This window comes from Labeo rohita, chromosome 11 (assembly GCF_022985175.1).
Source record: "Labeo rohita strain BAU-BD-2019 chromosome 11, IGBB_LRoh.1.0, whole genome shotgun sequence".
In the NCBI taxonomy this organism is placed as follows: domain Eukaryota; kingdom Metazoa; phylum Chordata; class Actinopteri; order Cypriniformes; family Cyprinidae; genus Labeo; species Labeo rohita.
The window spans coordinates 2,532,357-2,549,210 of record NC_066879.1 but is presented as its reverse complement, the minus strand read 5'-3'; the positions used below and the strand labels follow the sequence as shown (position 1 = coordinate 2,549,210).

Sequence of the window (16,854 nt, the reverse complement as noted above, 5' to 3'; positions counted from 1 at the left end):
GGACCACGAATGATCTGCGCGAACATAGAGGGATATATGTAGACTGGGAGGCGCATTCCCTTCACAAACAAACGTAATCCACTGCATCTTCAGCGGCTCAGATGTCGGGAGTAAATGACGACCACTATGTTCATTATTACATCCAGCAACACAACACCTCAATCACTAAATCAGAGATATTCTTGTCTAACTTACATCCCTGCTCCGGCATCGAAACAATGGAGGTCAGACTGTTACAGCTGATGTAAGGCGGGTCTGAGGTAAGACGCTCATGTCAATCAACTATGGTGGGAGTGGCCTCTGAGGCATCTGAGAATGGCTCGATTTGAAAAAGGGGATGGATTGGATCCACTGCATGGATTTTTATCATTATAGGGCAGATGTGTACATACACTGCCAACACACATTAATGTTCAAACAACATGTAATAGTGAACTTTGCATCCGATGACCCCTTTAAAATAAAAATTATTAATGGAATCGTTAAAGAACTGAAACAAGAATCCCTAAACTCGGGCCTTTGGTTGAGTCAGTGTTGCTGTGTAAGAATAGTCGCATGTTTAAACAAACAGAGAAATGTTTACAGTTATGTATTTGCCAGATTGCATTAAGGAAATGCATTTGATCAGTTTTTGGGCATTCCCTTGGAATCAAACCAGTCTTGGTACTGCTAATGCCATATTCTACTGTTCAAGCTACAAGCAGGTTATGTTTTGATAGCGCCACAATGTTTATATTTTACACATTCTATACTGTACTTCATTACACATCCTAAAATACTCTGATATATGGGGACAGGAACATAATTACAGTTTAATTGGCAGCATACAACACGCAAAGAGAAACCAGTCTGACCTGTTGGAAGCCTGTGGTACGATCCCAGAGACATAGGGAGTAGTCTTGTTTTCTCAAAACAGAGCTCATAGTTGATAACATCCAATCAAAATGGCCTCTTCTCAATTCTGGGGCACTATCAGTGGAAATTGAAATGAAAACAAAACCACTTCTGTATGTTGTATTTGATTATACCATTATAGCGAGCAAGCCAAGATCTGTTAAGACTGATATACTGTATAAATAAATGTAAATACAAAGGGATAGTTGGGCACCTCATAGATAAAGGAAGTCCAATGGCTCATGGAAGCTGAAATAGCAAAACCTTTGACTAAAATCAAATGCCCTTAGTTCAGCTGTGTATTTTGTGTCTTCATACAGGTAATTTAGTCTGGGAAGTTTTAGATCTTATGCCTGCAGTACGCAAGTGTGTGAGAGATGGCCTTTAAAGCTTTGCTAACAAACCTCTGTGGCAGCAAAGTGGGATCTTTTAAGATGGTAATTATCTGTGAATCATTTCAAAAAGCTTCCGCATGCTTAGAAGACCCTCATACAGACACTGTGTAATTTCACAGAAAAGCAGACTGGAGATGACATAATGCCTGTTTACTGAAGCTATTTTTTCAGTGGATGACATTTCATTTGGCCACAAGGTATAATAAAGCAACAGCCCCCAAGATTTTGTGCATTACACAGTTTTTACTAGTTAAGGTACAGCATTCCTCAAAAAAAAACCCTCAAGCTTCATCTGAAACCAAAAACTTGTATGTACAAATGTTAAAAAAAAGTACAATTCCCATTAAATGTCAGTTGCTAGGCCGTCAGCTGTATGCAATATGACATTTTTCGGTAACAGGCACTTGACCTATCATAACATTGTGACCTATATTATGATAGGGCCTATTATGGATGTGTGCCTGACCTTAGTCTCCTTTAAAAGTGAATAAAATGACCAAATTAAAAGCAAGGAACAAAAGGAACTGTTCTTCTGCATAAATCACCATCGTCTCAAATCTTCTCTCACACAAGAGTCTGTCAATAAAGTTTCAGGGGCAGAGTTTTCAGGTATCACCACAATAAAAGGTGACCACAAATGACCTCTAACACCAATCAACATGCAACTAAATGATAAGACAGGAAAAAAGAAAATACTGAGTATTTAAAATTGAATATTGATTTTAAATTTTGAAATGTCAATACTCCTGTCATTGCATGAATTCAGTTAACAGACAATGAGCAAACAGCTTAGATATACCAAATAATGTCAGAGCTAAATATAACTACAATTATATGCTTCTGTAGCATGTTAGTCATGCAACTTTCAGTTTTTAATGTTTTCATTTTAATTGATTATGATTATTGTATTGCATATCCATTTTATCACATTATTTAACAAATTATCGCTTATAGCTCTTTTCTTGAATATCGTGCAGCCCTACCCCATTCTTTGGAACCTTTGCAGGCACAAGTTCCATTCTTACTTAACACAAAACCACAGGTTCAAAACACAAAAGTGAAGGAAAGGGGAAGGAGAAGCAATTAAACTGGTTTAGACCAAACAATCGAACCAAGTGTGAAAGCGACCTAATATTCCATGAGCGGGCTCTGCTGAGTGTTTATCAAGATTTTACACGGCTTTAAACCAGAGACTGACACATATAACAACAGCACTGAACTGAACAAACTGCAATTTGTAATTTCTACCTAGCCATCTAGCAAGCAAGCCACCATGTAGGAGTGATGTAATTGTCTGTAATAAGGTTGGATGGCTTTGTTGATAACAGATGGAGCAACTTCAGGCTTAAGTCTGTATAGGTGCCACAAACAACTAACTTGCCCGACTCAAATTTCTTCTTCTCTATACTGCAACTATGTTTCAATTCACTTTTTTTAATGCACCATTTAGAATATCAAATAATGTAAACACATTCACCAAATAAATTCCTCAATGTGCATCAAAAAAAGTCATGTGACTTCACACTATTGGATGCAGTGTTGCCAGGTTGCCACATTGCACTACTGTTGCCACAGGTTGTTTTTCATGTCCGCAGGTCGAAGTGACCCCAATACGTTATATTTATCCCCTGAAATGCGAATTTAACCAGAGGAACCCCTCCAAAAAAGTGTATTTTACATGCGGAATGTGATTTTTAATGGGGGACCCCCTTGAAACACGACTGGGCTAGTTTTGAGTAGCAATTGGGTGGGTTTTGTTGTGAAAACCTGAAACTGATTGGATGGCACAACTGGACTAACCACTGGACCACTGGTTCACAGTATCTGAAATTCTGAAATGCCTGAGCCAAAGTCTGTCATAAAAGTGGTTTGATATGATTACCTTTCATAACAGTCTTATAAGACTGCTTCCAAACAGCAGGCAACCAGATCCGAAAGCAACATAACATGACCACATATATTGCATTTCGTCTGTACACTCTGAGAAACAAATAATGTATTATACACAAAAAAAGACCCTGGCTTCTTCCACTGCAGAAAATTATCCTTAGTAATCATCAATTAGCGCCAGTTTATCAGGAAGTTACGATTTAGTTCTCTTCATCTTGCTGGATGGAAACAGTGCTTATGTAATTTTATGAGATATTTCAATTTTCAGCATAAGTTAAATTTGCAACTTTGGACGGAAACAGTTTATGTAATCTTTCTCCAAAAAATGTTCACTGCAAATTCTGCCATCAGTGCCCTAGTACGGCTCTTTCTTTTTAGTGCCGCCAGCCTGTAAAGCAGTACTGTTTGCAGTTTCATTTATGACTCTCTTGACCTTTGCTTAACCACTATAAAACTCATTTTTAATTTCAATATTTACTCAAATAATTCACAATTTACAATGTATGCATTTAATTTGATTCAAACTTTTAAAGTGCTTTAAAATAGAAACAATACAAAGAATATGGAAAGCAATAGAAATTTTGTAAATAAGTAAGTCAAACACGCAAAGAAGATCAAACACCCTTAACAAAAAAGGTAAAACAGTGATATAGGATGATTTTGAAGTTCGAGAAGAACATGAGATGTGAGTTTTTCAACATACCCTAACTGTCATAAACTGTAATTAAAACAGAGGTCAGGAAGAGCGTTTGACATTAAAAAGTATATAAATTAAAATTAAATAACAGATCGTTTCACTAGATATGACCCTTCTTCCTCGGCTGGGATCGTTTACAACCGCATTCGGGATCGTTTGAAGCCGCGTTTAAAGGGGTCATTGTTGTCAAGTTGATATGATTCTTTAGGGTCTTAATGAAAAGTCTATAATATACTTTGGTTAAAAATTCTCAATGGTTGTGTAAAACAAAACCCTTTTTACCTTGTCAAAACGAGCTCTGCAAAAATCATCCTATTGTAGTTGAGGTTGCTTTAAATGTTAATGAGCTCTGCTCGCCCCGCCCCTCTCTTCTCTCTGTGGAGTGACGAGCCTGTTTACCTTAGCCGCGTTTACTAACTAGCAAGTTATTAGGAAAGGTGATCGCAAAGATTCATAAAAAACCCTTAGGCTCACTTCTGCTGTAAGTGAAGCTGGATCACAAATGATTTGCGTGAACACAGACGGATATATGTAGATCGGGAGGCGCATTCACAAACAAACGTAATCCACTGCATCTTCAGCGGCTCAGATGTCGGGAGTAAATGACGATGTTCATTATTACACTCTGTCGGTGTGACGCCACATTATAGGGTAGATGTGTACATACACTGCCAACACACATTAATGTTCAAACAACATGTAAAACTTTGCATCCGATTATATGGAGAAAAATCCTGAAATGTTTTCCTTTAAAAAACATAATTTCTTTCCGACTGAAGAAGGAAAGACATGAACATCTTGGATGACAAGGGGGTGAGTACATTATCTGTAAATTGTTGTTCTGGAAGAGGACTTCTCCTTTAATATGTTTCTCCACAAAAAAAACCCACTTGAGAAGGCTGTTGGACACGAGCAGGGCAGAGCTCATCTCCTGTCTCATAGCTTCATGCTTTCTTCCAATATTCGAGAGCATGTGACACTGTTTGTGAATTATCTGGGGCTGTGTTCACAAAACTATCTTTATCTTAGATCTGAGAGTTCTCCTAGCTAAGAGTTTCCTCTTAAAACCTATTCACAAAGCTACATTATGAAGTATGTCAGACTTTGAAAAACAACAACAACAACAAAATACGTATTGAGAGCCCATTAGAAGCCTATTAGAATGCAGTTAGAATGCCTCTAAAATTCAAATAATGAAAGAAAAATATCCCTGTATGAGATTTATTTTTATCTTCATATGATAGGTTAGGTAAAAATCACACAAGATTCGGCATGAGTGACACACAGAGATAGTGTGCATGCATGTATGTGTGTGTGTACAAACGTGTGTACCTCTGCAGCTGTGTTTGCCTCTTCCAGGAGCATGCAACCAGCATGTTAAAAAAGTTAAGGCAATAAGTCATGCAGGAAAGCATAGATGTCAGCAACACACAAATCACTGCAGTCTGCAGTTGCAGCCATGGGAAAAGTGAGATTTATTCAGTGAGTAACTGAATAAGGAAGAAGGAGAAAAAAGAAATTAAAGGGTTGAGGCTAATATAAAATTGGCCCAGCTCCTAAATGTGCTGACTCAGAGGTATAAGAAAGAAGAGGGCTGCAGCTCTGTGGTTCTCCTTCTGAAGGTCAAAGCTCAATTTCTCATGCTCTAGCATGTGTCTGCATCATCTAAGAATAAGAACACCAAAACCGCCTCAGCGATTGCTTAATAAATTGCCATTTATTGGACAGTGCCTTTAATCATGGCACTTTCAAATTATAGTATGCAGGCAGGTAAATTTCACAACATAATCTGCACACCACAAAAGACCTATGGCCGAAAATGCTGCAGGGTCAGCCAAGACAACAGGTTGAGTCTTGCTATTAATAGTCACATAAGACAGACGGCAAAATGAAACACCAGTGTGTAGAGGACAGGAGACAATTAAAGGAGAAGTCCACTTCCAAAACAAAGATTCACATATAATGTACTCACCCCCTTGTCATCCAAGATGTTCAGGTCTTTCTTTCTTCAGTCATAAAGAATTTTTTTTTGAGGAAAACATTTCAGCATTTTTGTCTAAATAATGGACTGATATGGTGCCCTGATTTTGAACTTCCAAAATGCAGTTTAAATGCAGCTTCAAACGATCTCAAATGCAGTTGTAAACCGAGGAAGAAGGGTCTTATCTAGCAAAACGATTGGTTATTTTTATTTAAAAAAATACAATTTAAATACTTTTTAATCTCAAACGCTTGTCTTGCCTTGCTCTGTTTTGCTCAGTGTATTCTGGTTCAAGACAGTTAGGGTATGTCAAAAAACGGCAATCGTTTTTTCTCCCTCAACTTCAAAAATCATTTTAAAATCATCCCACATCGCTGCAGAAGTACCGACCCAGTCTTTGGAAAGTGAACATGCAAAGAAGATCAAACACCCTTAACAAAAAAGGTAAAACAGCAATATAGGACAATTTCGAAGTTGAGGGAGAACATGAAATGAGAGTTTTTAGACATACCCTAACTGTCATGAACCGGAACAAAAACAGTTCAGGCAGAGTAAGACAAGATGAGCGTTTGACATTAAAAAGTACATAAATTATTTTTATGAAAATAACCGATCGTTTCGCTAGATGAGACCCTTCTTCCTCTGCTGCGATTGTTTACAACCACATTTGAGATCGTTTGAAGCCGCATTTAAACTGCATTTTGGAAATTCAAAATCAGGGCATCATATCAGTCCATTATATGGAGAAAAATGCTGAAATGTTTTCCTCAAAAGACATGAACATCTTGGATGAGAAGGGGGTACATACATTACTTGTGAATCTTTGTTTTGGAAGTGGACTTCTCCTTTAGTAGCACTCTTGTTTTCGGAAAAGGACCATGTTCATCATAAATTATTCAGAATAAATTCACATGTGAGTTTTCCTTTTTCCAACTGTTTAAGACACAATCCCCTTAACCAAAGAAAGGAAAAAATTAATTGGGAGGTTATCACACTATCACCTCTCTTCTGAAATGACTGTTCTATCATCAGCCATCTGCCTGTGATTGTGCCTGGCAAACAGTCTTGATCCTGGACAGTCTTTTCCTTTCCACATTAAGGCAGATAAACTGACACTCTGTTCTCTTTCATCACATCCCACAACGGAGCTCTTTGTTGTGCTATTTTTTTTCACTGGCAGGTCCCTCTCTCACAAGGACAAATTAAATGAATGAAATTTTTATGCACCTAGTTGCGTAATTATATGGACTATCGCTGAAATACAACAGTGTAGTATGTCATGACATCACTCAGGATAAACATATACATATTTAAGAAATTCACATGCATATTTCTACAGTTTTGTTTTTGTCCTGGTGAGTATTATTACATTTTTTAGTTTAGCTTTTTTTTCTTTGGAAGACTGCCTCCCCTGCCTCCTCAGACAAAAACAACCCTCAAAGATACTTAGCTAATTAACTTAACTAGATTTTTGCATTTGCTATATATAAGTGAGTGATGATTGTTCACAATTTTGTTGTGGTCTGACAACTTTCTTAGCATTTGCTAAAGTATTTTAGATCTGTTGTTTTGATCTATTTTTAATTCAGTTAATGCAATCTTATCACTTAAAGATAGTAGTATCACTTTTTTCATAGAACAAAAAAAGATCTCAAAAAAAAGAAAGATCTATGAGCAATACTAACAGTAACAGAAGAAGAAGACATCATTTACTTCCATAATGATCGAATTAGTACATTCACTGTACTTCAGTGCAAGAACATCAGTGCATTTAGAAATACCTCTGGAAAATAAAAAAAAAAGTGACTTACTAAGTATATTCATTCAGCAACATTCAGGTGCTCACAGTCACAGAGCTTGGTATCGAACATATTTGAGTTGCAAATGTTTGCTCCATCTGTCAGTCCCACGTACAGATTCTCACTACTGTACTCTCTATACACACATATGAGTGATTTTTTATTTAGGGGCACTTTTAACTACTTGAAAGTTTGAAAATCAATCTTCTTTATATTTAATTTATCACATGTCCTGGAATAAAAATCTGCTCATGCACTGCAAAAAATTCCTTCTAAGGAATAAGCAAAAACTTAATTTTGACTTCTTTTTTTCCAGAAAACAAGACAATAAATTTTACTTGTCTAGAAAATCATTCTTAATTTAGGAATTGTTAGATATTTTGGCTGAAAACAAGACAAAAAATCTAAGTAAGAAAAGATTTTTTTTTTTGCATTTTTTTGCATTTTTTCCTTCTCTGTGAGGAATAATGCGTGATAAAATACAAAAAAATAAAAATGTTCACATTTTGGAGAAAAGGATGGAAGCCTTGAACTTCCCAACAAAAAAGAAGAGAAGATGTAAAAAGAATTCTTAAAAAGAAAAAAAAATAGCAGCAAAATAATTCAGTGTAGCTGTCATTGTGTACAGTCACTGTATGTCAACGACTGACTCATTTGCTTGTTTTATGAAGCAAAGTGTAATATTTAACATGACTGGGGATTCCATTAATTATCCTGAGCTATAAAGCAACCTCAAACCAAAACACTTCCCTAGACCTGTCTTCTTTTCATTTTAAAAGCAGCAGTATACATACATAATTAAATCTACCTTCAAGCATAATTCAAGTGTTTCAGACGTTTCACTTTTGCCATCTATTCAGCCCTCATTATTGTTGCTCAGAGACATATTGTCAAAAGTGTGCACTTCTTCAGTGCAATACGTTTGCGTTTCCCTGCGAATGCAGTCGGGGCTACCAACATGGAAAAATATTTGTAAAGAGTATTTAACTTATAACAACATGACATTTTAAGTAAAAAACTAGCTATGCATTTGCTTACAAGCCAAGACACTGAGCATGCATTTTGTTTTCTGTTGTTGGTTGCACAAAAATCAACACATGCACAATGTAAAGGTGACTATATGCAAGAATGACCACTAAAAATTTTATATGCAATTACATGTACTGTAAGAAAGCAAGACCAAGACCAGTTGCAGTTCATCATCCAATTATTACAATAAAGTATCAAGACTAATGATCAAGCAAACATGTCTTAATGCTTTTCTCAAATACTGTATCTAAACTAGATATATATTTAAAAAAAAAAGTTTATCAAGACTTTGTCAAGGTTTTGAAGGCAATACAGTTTATCAGAAAATACCAAGAGTATTTAGGATGGTTGCTATGCAGCTGAAGAGGTGTTCTTGGTGGTTGTTAGTTAATGTTTAACTCGAAACCAACTAGTCGATTAGTCTAACAAACCACCAATACAGTCAAAAAACAGCCTGTATAAATGATACATTTAAAACATAGTGCCCGCCATATGAGCAAAGGCTGCTGTGAACATGAATTGTTTATCTTTTTGATCTTTCATTAAAAAAAAATCACAAAACTCATTGAAGTAAAACAACTGAAAGTGGGGGGAAACTCACATTATGAAACACATGATTTTTCTCCAATGCATGTTGGCCACAATTATTGGCACCCCTAGAAATTCTTATGAGTCAAATATATCTGAAGTACATTCCTATACCATCAGGGCAATAATTAAGAAGTTTAAATCAACTAAAGATGTTACAAGTCTGCCTGGACGAGGATGTGTCTTTATGTCGTCCTAACGCACGGTGAGGAGGAGAGTTTGAGTGGTAAAAGACTGCAGAGATTGGTTGAGTTATGGGGTTAGAGAGCCTAGAAAAAAATAAAACAGCCCCTACATCACCACATGTTGTTCAGGAGGGTTTCAAGAAAAATCCTCTTTGTTCATTCAAACACAAACTCTAGTATATTCAGTTGTCAAACACAACTAGAACTTCAAATGGTACTGGCTTCTACGGTCAGATGAAACTAAAAAAAAAAGAGCTTTTTGGCAGCAAACCCACCAGATGGGTTTGGTGCAAATGGATAAAAAAGCATCTAATGCCCACGGTTAAATATACTGCTGGAACGTTAATGTTGTGGGCCTATTTTTCTGCTAGAGGTCCTGGACATTTTGTTCAGATACAAGGCAACATGATTCTATCAAATACCAACAGATAAAAAATCTAAACCTGACTGCCTCTGTTAAAAATCTTATAATGGACAGTGGTTGGATCTTCCAACAGGAAAATGATCCAAAAGAAACATCAAAATCAACACAAAAATGTGTCACTGAGCACAAAATGAAGCTTTTGCCATGGCCACCCCAGTTCCCTGACCTGAACTCTATAGAAAATGAGTAGGGTGAACTAAAGAGAAGAAGTACCAAAATGGAGCTGGGAATCTGAAGGATCTGGAGAGATTCTGTATGAAGCAATGGTCTATGATCTCATGTCAGGAGTTTTCCAAACTCATCAGGCATTACAGGAGAAAACTCAAAGCTGTTATCCTGGGAAAAGGATGTTGCAATAATTGGGGGCTGATAACTACGCCCAATGTGAACTAGAGAAAAACATTTATTTCAAAATAAGGTTTCCCCCCCACTTTCCATTGTTTTAACTTCAAAGATAGGTTCAAATTTTGTGAAATTTTTGAATGAAAGATCGAAAGGATAAACAGTGCAGATTTATTTTCACAGCCACATTTGCTTATATTTACCAAGGGTGCCAATACTAGTGAAGGGCATTGTAGCTTTACATAATCTATGAATAAAACATGCCAAGTCTCTGGCATCCCAATTGCTAGTGTGTTCTGGATGGTTGCTAGTGTGTTGCTATGCAGCTGCTATATGTGACCCTGGACCACAAAACCAGTCATAAGTAGCACGGGTATATTTGTAGCAATAGCCAAGAGTATATTGTATGGGTCAAAACGATTGATTTTTCTTTAATGCCAAAAATAATTAGGATATTAAGTAAAGATCATGTTACATAAAGATATTTTGTAAATTTCCTACCGTAAATATATCAAAACTTAATTTTTTATTAGTAATATGCATGGCAAAGGACTTTATTTGGACAACTTTAGGGGCGCTTTTATTAATATTTTGATATTTTTGCACCTTTCACATTCCAAATTTCAAATAGTCCATTTCAAAAACTTGACCCTTATGACTGGTTTTGTGGTCCAGGGTCACAATCAAAAGATACAGACATAATAAGCTCAATAAAAACTGATCAACAGAATCATACTGCATGATTTTCAAAGTCACCGGATCGCTGCTCAACTGTCTGTGGGTATCATCTAGTTGCTGTTGTGAGCAAAACACAATGTTTTGCCTACAGGGGGTCACACATTACACATCTTTTCAGTAGAAAGAATTGCCAACAGCTCTATCTGGTTTGCAAACTAAGTTTCGCAACCAAACATGCAAGAAGTGACGTGGGAAATAACAAGCTCACATGTTGGATTTAACTGTAGCCTTCAAAAAGCTTGCAACAAGTTGTCTGTATGGTGGTTTGAAGCAAAAATGAAAAAAGAAGCCTACAAAGGAGAGATGGTTACTTGCATACGTGCTGATGTTTTGTTGTAAATCTATGACTTCACCCCCTGAACTTTCCCTTGAACTGTATCATGATCTCTTATTCGTTCTAGGTCAGTTTGCCTCTGATTTCAGGCATTTGTCTTCAGTTTCCACAAAACTGTCTGCAACTGAAAATTTGGGCTAAAATCATGCGATGCATGCCCGGCGTAAGTCAGAAGAACAGCCTGAAGGTCTGTGTCGAGTTTGGTTATTGTAGCTTTAAAGATCTGGGAAAACAGTCAGATATTGTAGCCTTAGAATAATAACAATTATAATTTCTCAAGCCAGCATAATATGCGACCCTGGACCACAAAACCAGTCACAAGTAGCACAGATATATTTGAAGCAATAGCCATACATTGTATGGGTCAAAATTATTTTCCTTTTATGCCAAAAATCACTAGGATATTAAGGAAATATCATCTTCCATGAAAAAAATTTGTATATTTCTTACCGTAAATATATCAAAATGTAATTTTTGATTAGTAATATGCATCACTAAGAACTTCATTTGGACAACTTTAAAGGCGGTTTCCTCAATATTCTGATTTTTTTTTGCACCCTCAGATTCCAGATTTTCAAATAATTTTATCTCAGCCAAATATTGCCCTATCCTAACAAACCATACATCAATGGAAAGCCTATTTATTAAGATTTAAATTTCAAAAAATTTACCCTTTTTTGGTTGTGTGGTCCAGGGTCACATATTTGTATATGTTTGGCAACAAATCTAGTCACATCAATATGGCAGTTAGCAGAATAGTCAAGTTAAAATCCAGATATGCTATCCACTGTGAGAAGAAGAAAAAACAACAGGCATTGTCATGTTGCAACAACTGCAGTGTAATTATTGCTGGCATCCTCGGTATGACAGCAATTTTGCTGTTACATTAAACAAGAGACCAGAACAGCAAAGGTTATGCCTTCTTAACACAGAATGTGTTTACCGTCTTTGATGACAGAACTCATTGTCTATCTTCCCTTATTACAGTCCACAGTTATGTGAACTAAATAAACCAACATTTATTAACTCTCTAAATAAGAAAAATACAATTCGCAGGCTCAAATACTTTCAAGTTGAACTTGTTTTTCAGTCTTGTGGCAGAGGACTGGAGGAACGCCTGACTGAACTTGCATCTCCCCGGGGTGTTTTTAACTGTTAGCGAGGGAGATGTTGCATGTTGGCATAACACTCAAATATGTGTGCATGTATCTTTGTAATATTGTTAGCTTGTAAATCTGCTACGTACGCTGCACAGACAGGTGCTAGAAGTGTGTTTTTGACAGACCAGAAAACACAAATGTCAACTATGCAAATTTTAGGAGTGGAATATAAAAACCTAATTTGGGCTGAGATGGCAGATGACAAATCTATCACTCCAAAGATAGCATAAGAGCCTGCATGACTTTCAAAAGTAGTGATATTCAAGAAAGAGGCCACACATCATTTATTTTCAATGTGCTAAACTAATGCAAACGAGCAGTGACAAGCAATAGGACAACAGAGATGCACCATCTGATGTTGTTGAATACTACCTAATTTTTAGAAATTTTGACAGTGGCACAGATCTAGAAAAGGCCAAATCCAACTACTTAGAGAGTTGTTTAAGGAACATCCTGGAACTTTGCCTCTAGACTTGTGCATGTGATTAATTGTGTTAATTCAGTCTCAGCAATCTTCTTCAAAGATGCTGCTAGCTGAATCAACCTAAATGTTTAAAGACCGGCGCGGGCCGATTCTGCATGAGTCTGTTCTTTCTAATGAAGCTTGACATGAATGTCATCACCAGCAGGTGCTACAAGAATTGTTTACCCCTTGTGCAGCCCAAAATTTCTAGCCTCACGCACACATGCTTATCTGAGAGCGTCATCTGCGCATTTGTGGAACTGACCGCAGTAATTGCTGGGTGCACCAGGTGGCAGCTAGTCTGAGCTGTTACTGAATTAACCTGACTCAGTTACTTAACTGTAAATTGCATCTAGTATTAAACATGCAAAATAAATATGCAGGTGATCTGCTGCAGCAAGTGAGAGTTACTTAATTCTCATCCACCTTGAAATAAACCAATACCTGTTACTCTTCTTAATGCTGTCAAGCTGCGCAAAGTCATTGAAGTTATATTTTGAATTGTGAGTAAATGCATTTCTTAAAGCCACAACGAACCAGAATTCCTCATTTATCCACACACATACGCACAAATGAAAAATGTAATAGCAAGAATGCGTATTATGCCTCAAAGGCTAAACGTGCTTAAAAAGCTAGGACACCAGACAAACAAATATTCTACTGTACATAACACCAAGACATGCATTCAAACAAATTACACTAGAAGCCGCAACGCTTGTGCTTGATTTTGATCTGCGATAGTCAATGTAACCATACAATCGTTGTACAGCATATGAAGACATGACATAACTGCGATCGCTTTCTCTTTCATGCATCAGTCAGTAGATGCCCTGACAATGTCTGCGTACTTTCATGACGTGATTGTCACTGAATGTACCCAGCTATTGCTTACATACATTACATTTACGATGCATTCGGCTATAATGTCCATTGATCAAAAGGCTGTATTTGTTTTACGCATGCATGATTTGTTTCTTTTTTTGCAATGCGTACGCGCACTTAAGCTGAAACTGGAATCGTACACTGTAGTAGCCTATACAGCAGTGTTGCGCATGACATAACCTTTCTAGATCTACTGCAAAACAGTGCTAATCATAATTTACAAATGCACGGGCGTTTTGATTCACTGTACATTAAGCTACAACAAGTTGACACGCAGCCTGTCACTCACCTGAGCTATCAAGCGCTCGGCCAGGTGGATCATGGAGATTTCAGAGTAATGAACCGCAAGCAGTCGAGGCGATTCGGTCCCGCCCAGATCCCGTCGACTGTTCCTCGGTAAGGCACCGACCAAATGCTACAGTGACTAAGAGCAGCAGAGCACTGTTAAAGGGAGGGACATCACTAGAAGGGCTATAGAAAGAGTCTGAGAGGTGTTAAATGTGTTTACAACCCTGGGAAAATGTGGAAATGTTTAATTACTGAAAGACTATCGCAAGGGTCGACGTTCTTTTACATATATATATAATTTGTGTCAATAATTTCGTGGGTTCTGTCAGCTGAGATCAAATGCGTCCCTAGCACACATAGCTAACACGAACATTTTAAGATACTCAACGTTCAACAGTACGTAGACTCATTTTTTCCGCTTGCGCACCTAATTGTCCCTCAAAATGTCTATGCAAAACCAGCTGTACCCATCCAAATCTAAATCTCGATCGTTGTTTATAGAAAATTTGCTTTGAAAAGAGGATAAATGGAGAGCATTCTGTTCTAGAGAGCAGAGAGATTCTGGCAAAGGTCAGAGAATGCTGTGCAGTCCATTGAAAGAAGTGCTGAAGCAGGACAAATTCTGATTAAATGGCACTTATCTGATCAGTTCATGATAGCTGTCAGTGCAGAATGCCTAAACAAGACCTGGACAAGGCAATCCACTTTCCATCCACCAGGGGGCTTTAAAAACACATCAGATGTGTCAGCGTGTGTAATGTGTTTTGGTTCATTATTGTGCGTTTTTAATGATAATGATGAGTTCACATTAGCATTCACAGTCTAAGTATCTGATCTTTCTGTAAAACATCTAAGCAGTCAGTGTTTGGAAGGAGCTAAATGGTTTTGCTTTGCTTGAGTTTATGATGGCTTAAAATTGACTGGGCTGTGAAACAGATTATCTGCTATATCTACTATCTCTCTTTGTTATGGAGAATCTTACATTTCATAAGCTGTGCATTTGCATTCATGATAAACTGCCTAGAGGTCATGTGAGGGTTATGGGTGTGTGTTCACCGAGGAGTGTTTGCATGAGGTGACACACCCTGTCACGAGTCGCCTCTCATGCATGACCCTGCAGTCGTTTGCTTGGTCACAGCTGCACAGGAAGCTGACCTGTGCATCTTTTACCTTGTTTTACACTCACTTTTTGAACATGTTTCACGTATGTCAAACTGAGGAACGTCTGAATGCCACCGTGTTAGATAGCAAAGTGTCAAAGTAAATGGAATCACATTTAAAGAAGCACATTTAAAACATTTGAGAATTTTGTTTTAAACAATAAACCAGTAGCAACTGTTCAAAATATTAATTCAAGCCTTTAACCAATGCTAGCCGTGCTGACCCTGCAGTGAATATGGGCAACAGAATTTGAAATCACGATCCACACAGGACTTCTGATTTTGAATAATATAAGTAACAAATACATTTAAAATTGTATTTACTATTGAATACAACTTTGTTTTGTAGATTGTTAACTGACCTCTTGGGGGAAAAAAAGGAATACAATGTCTCTGATATTCAGATCCATAAAGCACAACAGTAAATTTTGATTTTGACCAAAAACAATAATATGTCAATCTTTCCCTAGTAAAAAAGTAATAGATATAAAATGCATTTATTTTATACTAAGTATAGTTCAAGTCTGTAAACATATTTACTGACATACCGCTTGAGACTGCTATAAAAATTATTTAAAAAGTTGTAATTAATCTTTTTTTGGAGTACTACTTGTTCACAATACACGTCTTAATATTAAGCCTATTCACTGTTGATGAGGATTGTATGATCTTTAAATGATATCGGTCTTTAAATGCAAAATATTTAAAGTGTTTCACTTTAGCACAGTCAAATATACTTAAGTATATCTTAGTTGAAATTCAGCACTACTTCCACACAATTAAATTGCATTAAGTACAAAATTAGTTGTTACAATTTAGCATACTTTAAATGTATCAGTACAGTCGCAGGGTATTTTTATTAAGTACATAATTTGTAAATGTATTTGTAGTATACTTAGCATGAAATAAATGTATTTTAAATACATTTTAGTATATTTATTTTTCACTAGGGTTTGAAAAAACCAACAATAAACTCTTGCGTAATAGTGTATGCATTTGTAGAAGCCATAAGTCAGCATGATTTTACTTTAATTACTGACGGAGAACTACACTAACCATAATACTGAGAGAGATCCACCAACAGAGAATTTGCTGTTACCATGGAAATGAAAATCATGCTAATAGAGCTCAGCAGTGACATCTTACTTCATTGCACATGGTGTAAATCATGTCTTTTTACACTATCAAACTACAGCATTTGTATTTATTAAAAAAAAATGCAAGCCTATTACTATAATATTAAATATACTATACAACTGATCTAAAAAAAAAAAAAAAAAATATTGTATTATATAATTTATAATGATATAAATTTGTTCTGAAAAGTTCTACACTGGGTTTGTTCACCTTTAATGGTCAGGTCAGTAGGAGGAGAGACAGGAAACAACGGGAGATGGAGAATATCCTGGTCGATATTGTCCTGCTTTTAAACCTCCATGTCCCAGTCAATCACACCACAAGATGGCGCCATGGCTTAACAAAAACATTGCAATTCAAAATCTGTAAACTATCTAATGTCAAATACAATATACAGTTCCAAACAAGAAGGTATTTACTGTGTTTTGTATTCTGGTTATCTATGTATTTTTTTGTTTTTGTTTTTGT

General features: G+C 36.6%; 1 protein-coding gene across 8 annotated transcripts in view; it reads right to left on the bottom strand.

The window, feature by feature from the left end:
• Nucleotides 1–14,789, bottom strand: part of LOC127172903 (band 4.1-like protein 1) — a 69,640-nt gene extending 54,851 nt beyond the window's left edge. For 5 of the 8 annotated variants that reach the window (XM_051122410.1, XM_051122411.1, XM_051122412.1 and 2 more), the window contains exon 1: nt 14,091–14,788. The gene's annotated coding sequence lies outside the window, so the exon portion shown is untranslated. Of the gene's footprint in view, nt 1–14,090 lie in introns of all 8 variants that reach the window. The other 3 variants (XM_051122416.1, XM_051122417.1, XM_051122418.1) reach the window with 1 other exon arrangement.
• Nucleotides 14,790–16,854: the final 2,065 nt, after the last annotated feature.